This window comes from Hippopotamus amphibius, chromosome X (assembly GCF_030028045.1).
Source record: "Hippopotamus amphibius kiboko isolate mHipAmp2 chromosome X, mHipAmp2.hap2, whole genome shotgun sequence".
Taxonomy (NCBI): Eukaryota; Metazoa; Chordata; class Mammalia; order Artiodactyla; family Hippopotamidae; genus Hippopotamus; species Hippopotamus amphibius.
In genome coordinates, this window is record NC_080203.1 from 44463817 (window position 1) to 44469828 (window position 6012).

General features: G+C 37.3%; 1 non-coding gene across 1 annotated transcript; it reads left to right on the top strand.

Annotated features, from left to right (window-relative positions):
- The first annotated feature begins 4831 nt into the window (after positions 1-4831).
- Positions 4832-4904, top strand: TRNAW-CCA (transfer RNA tryptophan (anticodon CCA)). Its single transcript has one exon. It is a non-coding gene; the product is annotated as a tRNA-Trp (tRNA).
- Positions 4905-6012: the final 1108 nt, after the last annotated feature.

Below are 6012 nucleotides of genomic sequence, written 5' to 3' on the forward strand. Positions count from 1 at the left end.
GTGAAGCTAATACATGTTTGTAAGAATAAGAGTCTAAAGAAAGAGATTAAATTGATGATTCATGTTGTCAATACTGTAATAGAGAAACAACTGAAAAATTACTAAAGACAGAGCAAAACTTTGACTACTACATAAATAGCTAAATAATCGATGTTCCCTGAACTAAACTTCTCAAGAAGGGTTATAAAAACCACTGAATATTAGCATGAATATGCAAGTCAACACAGTTGCTATATAAAGCTCCCCATCCTTGAACCTTGAACCTACAATATTCAGGGTATCTGACTTCAGGCTATTCTCTCCTCTGCAGAAGAGAGTCTCCTATTGGCACCATCTACCTGACTTAGTATACACTGGAAGGCGATGATGATGAATAACACCAGTCATTATGGTGCTGTGACAGACTGCTGGTGGCCCCCTGAAATTTTCTCTTTCCTTCTTCATTTTAGTGATATAACCCCTCCCAGTTCTGGACAGACATATGCCCACCTAGTCAGAGATGTATTTCCCAGTGTCCCTTACAACTAGGTATTGCTACGTGAGCAGCTAAAAGGATACAAGCAAAAGTCATGTGTGCATTTTCTAGTTCACATCCTTAGATATGACAATACTTGACCTATACACCCTCTCTTTCCTCCTTCCCATGAGCTGGAATGCAGATGCAACAGTGATCTAGGTGTGACTATGCAGATGGGGGTCATTCCTAGGTCACAATGGAGTCATAAGATGGGAGGAAGCTGGGTCCCTAACGTATCCCATGGAGCAGAGGTGCCTTATCCCCCCAAAATCAAAGAGAAAGATATTTCTATATCACTTAAACCACTGTATTTGGAGGTCTCTTTTTTATAATACTTTAGCTTATATCTTAAGTAACATCAGCGAATCGTTTAAAAAAATGCTCTAGAGTCAGGCTGATTCTGAATCTTGGCTTCCATATTACCAGCTGTAGACCTTTAGGAGAGTCTCAAACACTCTGAGCCTCAATTCCTTCATCTGTAAAATGGTGCTAAAGATGTGCTAAGGGTATTGTAAAGATAATGAATGCAAAGCACATAACACAATGTCTTTCTCACTTTAACTGTTCAATAAATGTTACCTATAGCTATATAAACAGTGGTTCAATAAAAAGGAAAAATGAAAGAAATTCTGTCGATTAAATTAACAAATGGGAGATGGGACTCTAGCTAACAAGAACCTCTAAGTAGAGACAGCTTTGCTTTAAAATTTCCTATCATTTTTGTGCCAATATTAGGAAACATCTTGAGAGACTACCTTTCATTGTGACATGTTGCAAATGATGTGGAAGTCCTGTTCCATAGAAATTTGTTCGGAAAAGAACTCCAAATGCATATGTAATCCTGTTCAAACCAAACAGGGGTCCATAGAATACGCAGATGAGAATAAGTCAGTGAAGAACTGACCTGTTTAGATGGCCAATCATTAGCACAGGCAAATGGCTTCCCAAACACCTGGGAGATAAAAATTTACCAGAGGAGCAACCCAAGAGAAGTCTGCTTCTCCAAAGGTCAAGCCCTTGTCAGAATGCAAAATTCACAGCCAATAGAAAAAAAAATAAAAGTAACACATTGTTCAGCTAGGACTGGGATGGCTGCATCACTTTTTTCTTTCTTTTTGCCAATTTCCAACACCAGAGGGTGCTCCCTAGAAGCAAAGAGGGGGAAGGAATACCAAGACTTAGGGTTCCCTTTTCTCCATATCCTTACTAACACTTGTTTTCTGTTGTCTTTTTTGAAAATAGACATTCTGCCAGTGTGAGGTGATATCTCACTGTGGTTGTGATCTTCATTTCCCTGATGATTAGTGATGTTGAGCATCTTTTCACGTATCTATTAGCCATCTGTTATGTCTTCCTTGGAAAAATGTATATTCAGGTCCTCTGCCCATTAATTAGATTGTTTTTTTATATTGAGTTGTGTAAGTCTTTAATATGTTTTGGATATTAATCCCTTATCAAATGTATCATTTGCAAATATCTTTTCTCATTCAGTAGGTTGCCTTTTCATCTTGACGGTTTGTGCAAAAGCTTTTCAGTTTGATGTAGTCCCATTTGTTTATTTTTGCTTTTGTTGCCCTTGCCCAAAGAGACAGATCCAAAATTATTGCTAAGGCCAATGTCAATAAGTGTACTGCCTATGTTTTCTTCTAGGAGTTTTATGGTTTCAGGTCTTACCCTCATGAACCGTTGGTGGGAATGTAAATTGGTGCAGCCACTATGGAAACAGTATGGAGATTCCTCCAAAAATTAAAAATAGAACTACCAGCAATTCCACTTCTGGAAAGTTATCTGAAGAAAATGAAAACACTAAATTGAAAAGATATATGTGCCCCTATGTTTATTGCAGCATTACTTACAAGCATTACTTACAATAGCTGAGATACAGAAACAACCTAAGTGTCTATCAATAAATGACTGGATAAAGATGTGAGAGGTACACACACACACACACACACACACAAACTCAGTTTGACAGAAGAATTAAGTAAAATTGTATTTGTAATTGACATATATATATATATGATAGAATCATTACTCAGACATAAAAAAGAATTAAATCTTGCCATTTGTGAAAACATGGATAAACCTAGAGGGTATTTTGCTATGTAAAATAAATCAGACAAAGACAAAAACCATATGATTTCACTTATACCTGAAATCTAAAAATAAAACAAAGCAGAAAGAGACTCAAGTACAAAGAACAAACTGGTGGTCACTGAGGGTTGGGGGTGGAGTGGGGAATTATGTGACATAAGTGAAGGGGATTAAGAGGTACAAACTTCTAGTTGTAAAATGAATAAGTTATGGGATGTATCGTGCAGCATAGGGAATATAGTCAGTAATATTGTAATAGCTTTGTATGGTGACAGATGGTTACTAGGCTTACTATGTAGATCAATTCCTGATGTATATAAATTTAGAATCACTGTCTTGTACACTTGAAGCTAATATATTACTGTACGTCAATTATACTTCAGTTAAAAATAAAAATAAAGAATATCAGCTCTTAGAAATGAAATGGTATTAAGAGAAACATTGCAATAAAGATACAAAAACATGGCCCAGCGAGACTTGTTGGACCACAGCAAGCCCACAAAGTTTAAGCAATATTATAATAAGATCAAACCTGAAATAGGCATCCTCTTCCTAGTCATTCTGGGAAGTGGCTTACCAAGTCTCTACATATGGTGCCTTGTTTTGGTCACAGAGAGATATCAAGGTGACAATCTCTAGCTTGAGATGTCCTATGATTGCATACCCATGAGCATAATTCCTGAATTTCTCAAACTGTCAGTGACTTGTCAAAACTACAGAAGCCGTCATTGGCAATTGTCCAAACAGCTGGATAAACATAAAATAGTCTAGGTGTCCTCAGAAATAACATAAAGTAAGCAATCCTGGAATGTGCTAGGAAAGCATGAGCGAATATTGTTCTTCATGAAATATGTTTGATGTTCATTTTTTTTTTAATTTCTACCTATATGATCCTACCTGACTTTGTTTCTTGGCCAGAGAACTACTCTTTACATGTACCTTAACCTATGTTCACTGGAGGAAGAAAAACACATTAATTCTTATTTTGAATTGAAAAATCATTTTTTATCATTTTCATTTAGTCTTTGTTCATATTACAGAAGATATAGGAGCCACTAAGACATCAGGTACCAAATATTTTCTTTCAAGTTTCCCTTTAACTGCCATCTAATTCTTCTCTTTCTTTACGAATTCTGGTTTTCTTTCTGGTACCATATGTCCTCATACCCACTTTTTTTCTCTCATGTCACAGAACACTTTTTTTTTTTTTTGCCTTCATATTATCAATGAATTTGCTTTACCCTCTGCCCACCATTAAGCAAAACAAAAACAAAAAACATTTGGGTTAGTACTAGGAAGAGCTATGGGGTCAGAAAATTTGGCCTGATCCCTAACTTTTCCTGTATACTTCGGCAACTCACACAACCTCCCTATGTCTAGTTCCTTTCTTTGTAAAATGAGGGTGGTAATAACAGTACCTACATCACTGGGTTGTTCAGAAGATTAAATGAGATATACCTACAGCACCAGGCACTATGTTTGGTTTCATCACTCTAAACATTCCGCTCTTCCTAAACACTCTGAGCAAGCAGGGTTCTCTAGACACTAGGTGAACCCCCAATCTCATCACCAATGGAACCCTGTCATGTTCCATTTTATGCACCTCCTTCCTATCCATTCCTTCCTTTCTTCCCTGTGTCTTATCCCTGCTAGTCCTAATTATATTTGATAGGAACCCTCAGCGGTGAAGAGACTGATTGTGACCTGAGGATGGTGTAAACATCAGCCTGATCAGTGTAGATATATTTTTCTCACTGTGTCCAAGTACATGTGCTCAGAACCAATAAATGGTTCCCAGGAGGAAAGCTGAAAGTTCCTAGATAATTTTCTTCATGATCTTCAAATTCTGTCAAAAAACACATTTCTATCCTTTGGAAGGAGGCCTACTGGCAGATTGGAATTATGAGCTGCAGGTCCAAGCTGAGTTCTGCCAACTAGTGCTTTAATATGTCAGTGGGGTAGTTTCGTCTTCTAAAAAGGGAGGAGAAGAAATCAATGGAAACTAGAAGAGTAAGCAGTTTGAGAAAAGACATAGAAAAAGAATAGAGGTAGTGTGGGTTGGAATGGTGAAGGGTTATAATGATCACCTCTAGGGACTCTCACTGACATTCACCTGTTCCCTGGGCTGCCTGCCCCTTCTTCACAGGGACAAATTCCTCTTTCCTAATAAGACATTTGGGCAATTTGAAACTTGGTCTAAAGGCATCCAGTCCTGGGACTTCCCTGGTGGTCCAGTGGTTAAGACTCCGTGCTTCCAATGCAGGAGGCCTGGGTTCAATCCCTGGTCAGGGAACTAGACCCTGCATACCCCAACTACAGATCCCACATGCCACAATGAAGATTCTGCACACAGCAATGCAGTTCCCGTGTGCCGCTACTAAGACTAGGCACAGCCAAATAAATATTTTTTTTAAGGCATCTGGTCCCTTCTGTTCACGGAGCAGGGAATAACTTTCAGGAAAGGTAACAACAGGCTACCTGTTCAGTGAATAAAAGCAATTTTAATTGGCGAGTAAAAGTGCTATATTTTACAAAGGAAAAAAATTTAAATCCAAGAAAAATCTTAGGGATACTCTGTATGGATCAGAGGTCTGTTGGACAGAAGACACTATCATTTGATTCATTCATTTATTCTTCATTTTTGTCTCTTTTCATTGCACAGCAATTCTTTTCTGCATCAAAGATCTCCAAGTCATTCTAAGTTGAGTGTGGGGGTAAACAAGTACGAGGCACTAACAATAAGGTGATAGGCTTGAAGATCTGGTCAAAAAACTAAAATGTCTGATTAATTGAGTACTTACGTCAAAATACTTTGCAAGTCTCTTTAAAGTTGGCATTTTCAACAAGCCACAGAATGAGAGAAACTATTTAGAAATCACATATCTGATAAGGGGTTAATATCCAGATTAAATTAAAAAATCCTGCAAGTCAACATCAATAACAAACAACATGATTATAAAACAGACAAAACAGTTGAAAAAAATGTTTCTTCAAAGATGTACAAATAGTCAAAAGCACATGAAAAGATGCTTAACATCACTAATTAGGGAAATGCAAATCAAATATTACTTCACACCCATTAGGGTGGCTACTGTTTAAAAAAAAACAGAAAATAACAATTGTTGGCAAGGATGTGGAGAAAAGGGAACCCTTGTGCACTGATGGTGGGAATGTAAAACAGTGCAGCTGTTGTGGAAAACAGTACAGAGGTTCCTCAAAAATTAAAAATAGAATTACCACATGATCTGGCAATTTCACTTCTTGCTATACACCCAAAAGAACCGAAAGCAGGGACTCAAAGAGATATTTGTACATCTATGTTCACAGCAGCATTATTCACAATAGCTAATGAGTAGAAACAATTCAAATGTCCAGTGACATAAAAATGGATTAAAAAAATG